Source organism: Giraffa tippelskirchi, chromosome 13 (genome assembly GCF_054371585.1).
Source record: "Giraffa tippelskirchi isolate mGirTip1 chromosome 13, T2T-mGirTip1v1.2.pri, whole genome shotgun sequence".
Taxonomy (NCBI): Eukaryota; Metazoa; Chordata; class Mammalia; order Artiodactyla; family Giraffidae; genus Giraffa; species Giraffa tippelskirchi.
Genome location: NC_137287.1, coordinates 87688468 through 87701950, shown reverse-complemented (window position 1 = coordinate 87701950; position 13483 = coordinate 87688468). Strand labels below are relative to the sequence as shown.

Here is a 13483-nt window from a genome sequence, read left to right as displayed (position 1 = left end):
CCTGGTTTTCACTGGTTACAAGAATGTTCTGATGTATCAGCAAAACTAGAGAAAACTTTCTGGCATTTCTTTTTGAGAAAAACACAGAGTATTAAAGTCAAATCTTGATTTCATCTTAACATAGTTTAGATACCAATAAAAGCAGTATTTAAGTATCTTATTTAAGTGGATCCTTCTAATCTATAGAGATTTTCACCCATAGCTCACATAGTATGTCTTCCTGGAAGATATGATTTGTATGCAGTCATTTCTAACTTAAATGTGACCAAGCCAATGTTGGTACCATGATTACATGCTTTGATAGAATGTCAACAACTCAAAATAATTCACTAGGCATGCAACCAAATGTTTAGCTTACAGACCCAAATCACTCCCATACATACTTTAATAGGTATTCCAATTAATTCCACATGGTGAAACTAAATTCACATTTGGTAACAAGAGACTTCCTCTGAAGAAACTTGAGGTATACTTAGCATGGAGTGATCTGACAACAGCAAGCTGGGATGATTTTAACCAGTTTTTCTTTGGATAACTGTTGGATTTGCATTTCATATTTGTTTGTAACTGAAAAAAAGAGCAAACTGAAAAACAAGAGATATTATATTTAATTCTACTCCACAATATTCTTTAAAAGCCATTTAAGAAGAAAAGGTAGAAGAAATAAATTGAGGACAGAAACAGAGGTGATGAGAGGAAGAGGAATAAAAAGAGGAAGTGAAAGAAAGCACAGGCTCCAGAAACTTGGCGACAAATGCTATTTCACTATTCTGCTGTTTCCTTGGGCATCACTATCAGAGTGACTTACCGTCTATCACCCTGGACCTTTAAAGAAGCCCATTAGTCACCATCTAACAAAGCTCCCCACTTCCTATAGCAGCGTTGGGATGTTCTGCTCTGCAATACCCTCATCAGTAGGAAAATTATATTCTCAGAAGCTGCTTAGACGAAGAACTCTGTTACTTCATCTACCAGGTAAGGAGTTGAGGTTGAATTCTGACACCCAGGAACTAAAAGATTCCTTAGTCATGTTTTAAGAAAATACAGAGCTTATTTCTAAGCAGCCTTTCAATTACTTCCTAAGGGTCACCTGCAGCACTGTGTACTAGAGAACACTGTTCTGTAAACAGTTTTTTAACTTAGCAAACTCTTTGATTGTGGTTGTGTGCCTGCGTGCTCAGTTGCTACAGTTGCCTCCGACTCTTTGTGACCCTATGGACTACAGCCTGCCAGGCTCCTCTATCCATGGGATTCTCCAGGAAGAATACTGGAGTGGGCTGCCGTGCCCTCTCTTTCAGAGGATCTCCCCAACCCAAGGATCAAACCCTCGACTCTTACATCTCCTGCACTGCAGGCAGATTCTTGACCCACTGAGTCACCTGGGAAGCCCTGAATGCATGTAATAAACTCAGTTTAGCCTCAATCTCTGTTACTGCAAATTCTGAATTAGTGTACTGAGAATCTCAACTTCTACAACATAGTAAGTAACCACCACGGCTCACGGGTAACCTGCAGTATTTGTGTGCACAGAGCTCATCTTCCCTTGGACTTCTCTCTTGGTCAACAGAGACTAATATTTGAGTACATTTCACATTTTCCTTTCTGTGGTCATGACTACATTACCTAGAAATAAAATCAAGAATGATAAACTTGGGCTGAAAATTAACTCTTCCATAATACCTTACATAGATAAGACCACTGGAAAGAATTGTGTCCCCCAAAGAAGAGGGGGAAAACAGTCTGAAGAATTCTAAAAGGGCCCAGGAAAGAAGGGAAACACAAAAATTAAACAATTAGATTAAATATGATTATATATTTAAATTAACCTGTAAAGTGGAGATAAGACTGTGATATCAACAATCTAAAATGATATGTGGCTAAAGATAGGAAGAGATTGATGAATTCCAGGAACAACAATATAACACAATTTATCCTTTCAAAGCCTTTAAATTAGGATTAAAAATATCAGTCAGTGATCTGGACTATGGGAACTTCCTCACATCCCTTCCATTTTGCCATTTTTATTGTTCATCAGTTGTGTACAATTCTTTACAAGGAGACAGGAGAAATTGCTTGCTCCTTCCAAGGAAGCACCAGAAGTCAGGTGTCAAGATAGGGTTTTGATGAGTGCAAGGTAGCTGGGATTACTGCAACTTAGAGTCTGAAAGAGCTGCGTGTCCCGAGTGTCATCAACGCCTCTGTGCTACACACTTGTTGTAGCACCACATCTCTGGTGGCTATCCAGAGATGAGTCAGACTCAAAAGGCTGTGCTTGGTCGGCATTTCTTGCTTTGTCTTTCTAGCACTCGTCCTCCCTTCTCCTGGCAATCAGAGCTGCTCCTTCTTAAAATTCACAACACACGCTTTGGGGGAGTGGAGTAGGCGTTTAACCAGGCATCATTCTTTTTGGCAAACAACCCAATTCATTCCAATTAGACTCAACCTGGGGGCCTTTGTTGGAATCCTTAGTGGACAGGCTCTTCTTCAAAGGGTTGCCAAATGTCCTTATGAACCTCCTGTAAGCCATCTCTTTACCATGTGGGGATAATCCATCTGAGCATTAACCTACATGGAAGAAGTACAAAGACTGGTCAATTCCTTGAGCATCTGGATACACTCATGACTGCACTGCTCTACTCCTGGCCTCTGTGGCTTCACGAATCAGTTTATCTCTCATCCTAGTCTTTGTTTGGCTTTCATTTACTGCTGTCAACTTAAAGTGTGGTCCAATCTTTACATCTGATATTCTTAATTAAAATGCTATATTTAAGTGAAATATTAGTAAATTTTAAAACTACATTCAAAAATACTAGCATGACTAAAGAGATCTGTAAATCAAGACACTAGACAAATAGTTGAAAAGCTGAGGCTCCTTGGTTTGGGGAAGAAACAGAGTAGATGTATTGCCCTCAGTGTTTTGAGGGATGCTGTTCAGAAAGTCTGAATCCATGGGACCTCTTAAGGCATGCAGTGCCATCACCAGAATTATTCAGGTAGGGCTTGGTGACAAGCAGTGTTGCTACAAAGGAGACTCCTCCCCAGGGCGATTCTGAGGTCTAACTGACTCTCAGGTACTCTGAATGATGAGCCTATGACTCCATAATTTGAAATGGACATTTCTTACTTATTCTACAATGCACCTTACAAACAACTAGGATGGTACATCAAGAAAACTAAGACTTACTCTGGTCCAGTTGGGGTGGAAGCAGTGAAAGGGGCAAGTGAGAACAAACTGTATCTCGAACAGATTTCTGGAATGCCACTACAGAGCTCCAAGGTATATCTAGCAGTCATCGACATCCTACCCAACCTCTTCTTGGCTGGAAACCTTCCAGCAGCTCCACATAGCTGTGGGACAACAGTTAAGGCTGACCTGAGGAAAGCCCACTGGAATTCAAGTTTGTTGCCATCTTCCTACCATTTAGGAGGAGTGGGAATAGATGCCATCTACACTGAGGACCCTGGGTGAAATACAGAGCACTCCTTCTTGGTTGTTGTTAACATACCACTAAGCAGAACCTAGTGAAGAATTTGCACATCTTAAAAAAATGAGAAGAGTTACTCAGCTGTTTTAAAAATATTCTGTCTGCTTTACTAATGTTGCCTTGGAATACATTTGTTGTTAATTATTTCATAATTAATTCAAATTCTGGAATAAATATATTACAGCTCTATAACAAAGGAATAGTAATAGTCAACTGCAGGGTCACATTAAGGTAAACTGAAATCTGTACCTAGAGTATGCACTTGATGAATCACCCCATGTGTACTGCATTTTATTTGCCAATGATATTAATGTATAGCTGGCCCTCTCTGGTGGCTCAGATGGTAAAGAATCTGCCTGCAAGGTGGGAGACCCAGGTTTGATCCCTGGGTCGGGAAGATCTCCTAGAGAAGGGAATGGCTACCCACTCCAGTATTCTCGTCTGGAAAATCCCACGAACAGAGGAGCCTGGCAAACTACAGTCCATGGGGTTGCAGTCAGACATGACTGAGCAACTAACACTTTAATGTATAGCTAGGCAGTTCTTCAGAGCTTTCAAAGCACTCACACTTTTTTTTTATTTGCTTATCATAGAAATTACATTTGGTATTTGAGAAGAGGAATTTTTATTCCATTTTACCTCTAGAGAAGCTAGGGTTTAAAGCAGTTTACAGGTGCTGGAGCTAAAGCTAAAATCCAATCTTCCAGCCCAATGCATTTTCACTTCCTCTATCCAATGCTCCCCTTAACTGTGTGTAAGAATTGAAAGCAAATGATAAAATTCCTCTTGCTTTAGAAACATATTACATTTGGGGGACTTCCCTGGTGGTCCAGTGGTTAAGATTCTGTGCACACAATGCAGGGGGCCTGGGTTCAATCCCTGGTCAGGGACCTAGATCCTACCTGCCGCAACTAAGACTCCTCATGTTGCTACCAAGATCACTTGTGCAGCAACTAAGATCCAGCACAGCCATACAAAAAAATATTTTAAAAAATGTTATATTCTTAAAGACAAAATTCATATATAAAAGGTGCTTGTGTTTAGGGTGATCAAAAATAAATGGGTACACTGTTTAACATGTGAAACAAAGAAACTTATTGAGAAAAAAGATATCTGAAAATTAGAATTCTGAACTGTTTTACTTTCATTTAAAGAGGAACTAAAATGGTGGTCAACAATGCCTTCATTCATTCATCAACCTCTGGCATGCAGTGAACCACAGCTCTTCACAGTAGCAGATGTTCCTGTTTCAAATATTTCAATACCTGCCCACATCTCACAGCACAATGTGAAGCAAGAAATCTTCGAGGGAAAACAAAGGTGAGTTGACCATATAATTTGCAAACAAGGGCATGCTTGGTTCATAAAGTGAAAGTGAAAGTGAAGTCGCTCAGTCATGTCCCACTCTTTGCGACCCCATGGACTGTAGCCTACCAGGCTCTTCCATCTATGGGATTTTCCAGGCAAGAATACTATAGTGGGTTGCCATTTCCTTCTCCAGGAGATCTTCCCGACCCAGGGATTGAACTCCGGTCTCCCGCATTATTGGCAGACGCTCTACCATCTGAGCCACCAGGGAAAATCTACTCCTAACACAGCTACAATTCAACAGATACATCCAAAAGCAATACATCAAACACAGCCATGACACTCAGAGATAGAACCAAAAATAAGTTTAAAGCAGTTATCCCTGTAGAGCAGAAAGGAGGTAAGATATAATGTTAATAAAAGTTTTAAATGCAAAGGACATGAGCATTCTGTTTTCACAGTTTCTCTTTGAGAAAAACACAGGCGGTACTGGAAATTTCATCAGAACCATCAGTTTCGGTTTCTCCTCGGACAGGAACTAAGCAAGATCAAGATCTCACACTGAATGAAACCTGGAGACCCATCTACCTGTCCAAAACAAACAAACAAAAACTAAACAAACAACCTTTCCCCCTCCCCCCACTTCCTTTTCAGGGTTCCTGGGAGCGCTCGATCGGTGCTACGCCTCTTTGCTGCTGGTTTCTTGGTGTTTCGTGTTGGTCGTTTCCGGGTTTCTCCGTTCGGTTTCGATTTGGTACCCTTGCTTTCAGTTTCCAGATTGGGGAGGTTCAGGGACACACGATGCCCTGTTTTTGAACGAAGTGCCCAGCCAACACTGAGAACTTTCTGCTTGGTTCATATGCCTGATGTAAATAACTGTAAGGAAAGAAAATACCTCTCAGGCGAAAGGTAAAGCAGGATGTGTAACAGGTGATATGCTGGGCGACAACTTCCTTCTTTGCCTATTTGTACCATCTTTTGCCTAAATATCTCACCCACTACTAGACCAGGAACTGCTAGAGCACAGCCAAGGTAGTAGCCCCAGCAAACTGTACATGAAGCCACAGGAGCACACATGTCGTTAGCTAAACACACACCTTTTGACTGAAATGAACAGTAACACAGAAATTCACAATGCATGGGCATCTTAGAAAGAGAAAATAACATATGCGGAGTTAACTCATGTTGAGGGCTACCAAGGGTGCTTTAGAGTGCTGCTTCATCTCTAAATAATCCCATGAAGGTAGAAGGAATCACAAGATGTAAATGGGGATCAGACTCACCGAGCCCATCAACCTGTTCTGCAAAGGACTCTGGGTAAGAGGAGAACCAGAACATAGAGTTCTGAGTCCAGAGTTGTGCTGCTTCCCTGAAGGAGCCACGTGCTTCTTGAGTCCACAGTGTTGCAGCAACATTCAGGGTTTATAAACAATGTCTTACTTTTCCTCCAAACACAAGTATTTTGTCTACAATGAAAAATGCAATACGGTAATTTGCTAAGATGGTTGTCTAAACAATCAGAACAGTGGCCCAAAAGCTATTCCTCAACCCAAACTTCTCAAAGAAATGCTGACCTTTCACTGCCCTGAGTAGACCCAGACTGATAGATGCTTAAAGCCGACCAGCTCTAGCTAATGCTCCCTCTCCCTTCTTCAAAAAGTCAATGTTTTGGTTCAAGTATCCTGTGTATTTATACCAGGGGGTAATGTTCTACATAATTAATAAAACTTTGTTTTCAGTTGAGAAGACAGCAAATAAATGAGGGGCCTAGGCATGAAAGGCAGCCAGCTCTGGGTCACGCAGCCACTCAGCAGTAGCAAGGTTAAAGCCTGCTCTGGAAGTCTCGGTGAGGTCAGAATAGTCTGCACAGCGGTTCCAACGCTTTTTCAAGACAGCAGATAAATATTCACAAGGGGCAAGGGCAGTAAGAAATGTCATAGCAACCTCTGTCTTCAAGAGAGCAGCAAAACAAGCCAGAGAGACCAATAATTCTCTCAAATGATGAATAAAAAGGCTGTGTCTCACTTAAAAAGCAGCTTCTTGAACAACAGAAATTTCAGCTCCAAGAGGCCATCATAGATACAAGTATTCTCAGATTCTTCACAAGTGATGGAACCTATACACGTAAGTCAGATTTAGATAGATTAAACCCTCCAGAGGCCATTATTACCTCAAACCACTGACTTTACCTTTTGCAATTTTCATTCTTTAAATAATCAAGTAAAGGCAGCTTACCCACTGCCAAGGCAAGTCTGAGTGACAAGAAATCTGATGATCTATGTGATCCCTAGCACATATTTAAGAAATTCATCACATTTTTCAGGTACTTATTGTATTAGCAAAGTTATAGTATCTACAGAAATATTTCTGTGATTTTAATAAGATGAATCAGAAGTCAAATTCACCCCTCTAATGTGTTCCAATGTAAAAAGTTTATTGAAATATGAGATTCATTAAATGTGAAGCACTGGACTTCACACATTCTTTCACGGAATCGAATTGCATTTAGCATTACCAATGTGTCCCTTATACAGTTTAAACAATGCTGACAATTTCCAATTGATAGGGACTCACAGGGCTAAACAAATCCAGAGTCCTAAAATTTCAACACTCTGTCATTTCTAAGGCTTGTCTCTGACTCACTGGGGACTGTCCCTTTGCTCCAGTAGTGTCCCCGTCTCCCGCTAGGGGACAGGTGACTGTACTTTGTGCTGGGGGTTGTGCTGCTATGGAAAGTGAAAGTGAAAGTTGCTCAGTCATGTCTGACTCTTTGTGACCCCGTGGACTGTCTTCAGGCCAGAATACTGGAGTGGGTAGCTTTTCCTTTCTCCAGGGGATCTTCCCAACCCAGAGATCGAACCCAGGTCTCCCACATTGCAGGCATATTCTTTACCAGCTGAGCCATTAGGGAAGCCCTATAGTCTGATGGTAACTTCTCATTCACAGGCACCATTCAGCGCTGTGTACTGCTGCTGTGGCTGTTCAGCCATCCTGCCTGACACATGCAGTCCCTCAGAGGACAGCGGAGAATGGCCGCTCATTCCCTTCCCCGCTGATGCGATGATCCTCGCAAACAGACTCTACGTTCCATAAAACAAGCATACTCCATCTAGATGGTATTGGCAGATCAATTCCTGGTGGTAGAAACACTTGGCTTGGTTCAGGTATCATCACCCAGAACTCATTTAATATTCTGCCCAGTGGTCACCAAAGTTTTATAAATCAGAAAACTCCATCAGGAAACATCCAGTCACTAGGTATCTTGGTGCTGTGACATGCATCCCTGTCTGTACTCAGACCAGAGAAATAAGGAGGCAGCTTCCAGAATAACAGGCCAGCCTGGCCCATCTGCTTTGTTGAGTTTGTCTTTGGAATAATAAAGATTGAGTATTACAGCCTTTCAAATTCATTCTTAATTTACTCTTCCTTCACCCTTTGTCTTTGTTTTCACAGAAAGATATAGGGAAAAGATTGGCCTGGTTTCTTAGAAGTAGCTGAGAAACTTGAACTAACTTGAAATACTCCAGTCAGCCCCAGGCCCTCCAACCAGCTTCCAAGGCTTACTGGCAACTTTGTGTAAAACTTCCTGCAAGAATACAGCAGTTCTTTTGGAGTCCCACACAATGGTGCCAGATTTGGTTGCTAATTACAGCACCTGTGGAACTCCTTAAAAATCCACATTCGTGGGTGTCACTGTACGTTTATTACTGCTTGGGGGGCTGTCTATCACCACCAAGGGGGTTCCTGGCAAGTCCCTCCCACAGAGACAGTAACTTGCCTCACCTGAGGAAAAGATCTTCCTCTTTTCTTCTTTCTTTCCTCCCTTTCCTCTATTTTTTTTTTTTGTTTTAAAATATATAATATGAAGAAAACAGAACCAGTTGCAGATGTTTTACATACACTTTATCATACATCCACCCAACAGTCTTTTGAAATAAGCAAGATAAAGATGAGGAAGCAATTACAGAAGCAGAGGCTCAAAGATGTTCGTAATCTCCAATATCACATAATCAATGATTGGTGAAGTGGAGATTCAAGTCTAGACCTGTGTAATTTCAAAACTCTTGCTCTTTCTATTCCATTGTGTGCTTAGTCGCTCAGTCTCTCAGTTGTGTCTGACTCTTTGCAACCCCATGGACTATAGCCCACCAAGCTCCTCTGTCCATGGAATTCTCCAGGCAAGAATACTGGAGTGGGTTGCCATTCCCTTCTCCAGGGGATCTTTTTGACCCAGGGATCGAACCTGGGTCTCCTGCACTGGCAGGTGGATTCTTTACCATCTGAGCCAATATTTTGTGTTTAGAAAGGCAAATGGCTATTAGCAATTTTGTTCTATTTTTTTCTTTCTAACTTTCCTCTATGTGTGACCTTTGTCTATTCCATACATAACTGATAATCTATTTTACTTAATGGCCTATCTTCCTGTCAGATCTCATGTTATAGTCAATATAACCTCCTCTTTGTTTGTCATACAGGCTATCCTGGTGGCTCAGCAGTCAAGAACCTGCTTGCAATGCCAGAGACACGGGTTGGATCCCTGGGTTAGGGAGATCCCCTGGAGAAGGAAATGGCAACCCACTTCAGTATTCATGCCTGGGAAATCCCATTGTCAAAGAAGCCTGGTGGGCTACAGTTCATGGGGTTGCAAAGAGTCAGATATGACTCAGCAACTAAACAGACTTGTTGTCATTTAACAGTGTGTAACTATGACTACGAACAAAGCTAGTGGAGGTGATGGAATTCCAGTTGAGCTATTTCAAATCCTCAAAGGTGATGCTGTGAAAATGCTGCACTCAATATGCCAGCAAATTTGGAAAACTCAGCAGTGGCCACAGGACTGGAAAAGGTCAGCTTTCGTTCCAATTCCAAAGAAAGGCAATGCCAAAGAATGCTCAAACTACTGCACAATTGCACTCATCTCACATGCTAGTAAAGTAATGCTCAAAATTCTCCAAGCCAGGCTTCAGCAATACGTGAACCGTGAACTTCCAGATGTTCAAGCCAGTTTTAGAAAAGGCAGAGGAACCAGAGATCAAATTGCCAATATCCGCTGGATCATCGAAAAAGCAAGAGAGTTCCAGAAAAACATCTATTTCTGCTTTATTGACTATGCCAAAGCCTTTGACTGTGTGGATCACAATAACCTGTGGAAAATTCTGAAAGAGATGAGAATACCAGACCATCTGACCTGTCTCTTGAGAAACCTGTATGCAGGTCAGGAAGCAACAGTTAGAACTGGACATGGAACAACAGACTGGTTCCAAATAGGAAAAGGAGTACGTCAAGGCTGCATATTGTCACCCTGCTTATTTAACTTATATGCAGAGTACATCATGAGAAACGCTGGGCTGGAAGAAACACAAGCTGGAATCAAGATTGCCGGCAGAAATATCAATAACCTCAGATATGCGGATGACACCACCCTTATGGCAGAAAGTGAAGAAGAACTAAAGAGCCTCTTGATGAAGGTGAAGGAGAAGAGTGAAAAAGTTGGCTTAAAGCTCAACATTCAGAAAACTAAGATCATGGCATCTGGTCCCATCACTCCATAGGAAATAGATGGGGAAACAGTGGAAACAGTGTCAGACTTTATTTTTTTGGGCTCCAGAATCACTGCTGATGGTGACTGCAGCTATGAAATTAAAAGACGCTTACTCCTTGGAAGGAAGGTTATGGCCAACCTAGATAGCATATTTAAAAGCAGAGACATTACTTTGCCAACAAAAGTCCGTCTAGTCAAGGCTATGGTTTTTCCAGTGGTCATGTATGGATGTGAGAGTTGGACGGTGAAGAAAGCTGAGTGCCGCAGAATTGATGCTTTTGAACTGTGGTGTTGGAGAAGACTCTTGAGAGTCCCTTGGACTGCAAGGAGATCCAATCAATCCATCCTAAAAGAGATCAATCCTGGGTGTTCATTGGAAGGTCTGATGTTGAAGCTGAAACTCCAATACTTTGGCCACCTCATGCAAAGGGTTGACTCATTGGAAAAGACCCTAATGCTGGGTAGAATTGGGGGCGGGAGGAGAAGGGGACGACAGAGGATGAGATGGTTGGATGGCATCACCGACTCAATGGACATGGGTTTGGGTAGACTCCGGGAGTTGGTGATGGACAGAGAGGCCTGGCATGCTGCAATTCATGGGGTCGCAAAGAGTCGGACACGACTGAGCGACTGAACTGAATTGCACTATGACGTGTTAGTAGGTTACTTACAAACTCCTCCACCGTTACAAGTTATAACTTACAGTTACGCACTCTGAGAAGCACGGTGATGGGACCTGTCCTAGGCTGCAGGCGGTGTCCACTTGGCCCCTTCTGCTGATCTCATTCTACAGCAAGCCAGGGCCGGTGCTTCTCACTGGATGGTTAAAGTCCAAGTGGCCAGAGCAGCTCACAATAAGTGCCTCTTCAAGTGAGGATCTAAAGCTTTCCACTGGTTGAAGCAAAACCAGTGAGATAGGATTCACACTTTGTACATTCTGCTGGGAGGCCCTGCAAGAAAGAGTGACCCCACTGCTGGAGAGGAACAGTGCCTTGGAAGCACTGATCATCCACCACACACGCTCAGAGAGGGAAGGTGCTCTGAGCAGAGCGCACATCAAATAGCAGCACTAAGAGCAGAGCAGGTGCCATGTTGCACAGACTGCAGGTGGGTAAGAGATGTGCTATAGGTCTGTGTCCCCAACACTCATACAGTGAAGCCTAAGCCCCGGTGTGGTATGTCTGGAGGTGGGGGCTTTGGGAAACAATTCATTCAGGTGAGGCCATGAGAGTGGGCCCCCATGATGTCAAAAGAGAAAGAAACACCAGAGCACTCTTTCTTGGCTCTATGACAGTAAAGAGGTGGCCATCAAGGAAAAGTGTTCTGACCAGGAACTGAACCTGCATCACCCTGATCTGCAACTTCCAGCCTCCAGAACTGTGAGAAGTAAGTGCTTGTTATCTAAGCCACCCAGCCTTTGGTATTTTGTTAGAGCAGTCCAAGCTCACTGTATAAGCAGAGACTGAGAAAAGTAGACAGATTAAAGAGCTATGTGTTAAGTGCATCAGCGTCCTGGCAGGAAACAGATGGTACAGATGGTACATTAGCAAGGGTTAACTGACAAGGTTTATACAAAGAATATTCACAACAGTTATAGAAAAGGTTAGAAAATCACCGGTGAAGCTGTGAGAATAAGCACTAGTAGTAATGATCCCTTGGCCTGAAGCCAGTTTGGCCAGAATCACTGATGGCCCCATCCAAGGAGGAAGGTGTGCTTCAGACAGTTTGCCTAAAAGTTTTCAAGCACTGCTAAAGCCATGGCCCAGCAGAGAGGGAACGGGGGGATTAAAAACCCCTATCCTCTCTCCTCTATGCCTCTTCTTGGCTGTATTCATCAAAGAGGCCAAGAAGACCAGCTGATACCATTCACAGAGGTGAGCATCTCAGAGCACAGACAGAGCAGAAAGCAGCAGGAAATGGATCTGAAGGGACGTGAAGACAATCACCGGCACAATCTGTCCTTTTCACCATTGAGCAAACAATTTCTCCTTCTTTCAGATGTAAAACTTAGTATACCCAGCACAAGGAAACTCAGTCTCCATCAACCACTGTATCTTCATGGAATGCTACCCACTTAATCATACTTCCACCAGGAACCAAGATGATAATACGATGCACATCCAGAGCCCTTCATGGAAAGCAGCAGGAACAGAAGGGAAAGAGAAGGAAAGGAAGTATAAACAGACAACACTGATGCTACAGACCCTCCTTTACAAGACCTAAACTCACCTTCCTAGCTTCCTTCTTCCACTGGATGTGCATGGCCCCCCTCCCTTTCAGCTGGCATCTTGGCTCACAAAACTGTTCACTTGCTTGTCTGTTCGTTACTATGAGGTAACTGGTATAACTGGTGTTTTATTCTACTGGATAGTCAAGGGATCTGCAGACTGGGGTCAAGAAGTAGGAGGCTGGGCACAGCTCTGTGGTGTGGCATTAAGGGTTTACAGCTTCCCTGGCAGATACAGGTAAACTCTGTCTGACCATCTTTATGGATGAGCACTGTAAAGAAAGCATTTACTCAACCAATGGGTACATGGCACATAGCAGTGGCCAGAGGCTATGCTGATTTATTCCAAGGAAGATACCACATCTGGTAGAGCAGCTGTGACTGTTATCACTGCTGATTACATCTGTGATAATCCAAGTCACTCTGCAAGATCCATCTGGCTTTTCCAGTAGCCAAATGTACCAGCTAGTGGGGAGTGAGACAAGAATCCCCTCCTCCACATCCTGCCATCTCCACCAAGGCACAAATTTCTGTTAACTCTCCCTGATAATTCAATTCACTATTTTGAGGATATTTCCATTTGGGGCCTCCCACCATAACCGTCCTCACCCCAGTGGTAATAGAACCCATGTGGGGTTCTGACAGTAGTATCACCTATGTGGGGTTCTGACAGTTATTAAATATATTAACAGCCTCTAGGGCTTTGGAAATAGCCACAAGTGAAGCCTAACGGCCTAGCTGGACCCTCTGTGAACAGATTCATGCTGTGAATCTATCACCTGCTACCTTAAATCCATTTCTGGTCAACAGAAACGAACTGCGTCTTTAGGGATTAATGTCCTGTCAGAGGAATTACCTAATAATCCCTAGGAAATCTGGGTATTCCTCCATTTCCCAGTGCACAGTTGTTCCGTTAACAGA

At 42.8% G+C, this 13483-nt stretch overlaps 2 long non-coding RNA genes across 2 annotated transcripts in view; both read right to left on the bottom strand.

Moving 5' to 3' along the window:
• The window catches only part of LOC145533348 (uncharacterized), a 200656-nt gene that overhangs the window by 144654 nt on the left and 42519 nt on the right, over nt 1-13483 (bottom strand). The gene's annotated exons all lie outside the window — the stretch shown is intronic.
• Nucleotides 2002-13483, bottom strand: part of LOC145533351 (uncharacterized) — a 53158-nt gene continuing 41676 nt past the window's right edge. Inside the window, exons 2-4 of the long non-coding RNA XR_014074014.1 lie at nt 6077-6259; nt 5437-5669; nt 2002-2565 (exon numbers count right to left, since the gene is read on the bottom strand). This is a non-coding gene — a long non-coding RNA (uncharacterized LOC145533351). The remainder of the gene's footprint in view (nt 2566-5436; nt 5670-6076; nt 6260-13483) is intronic.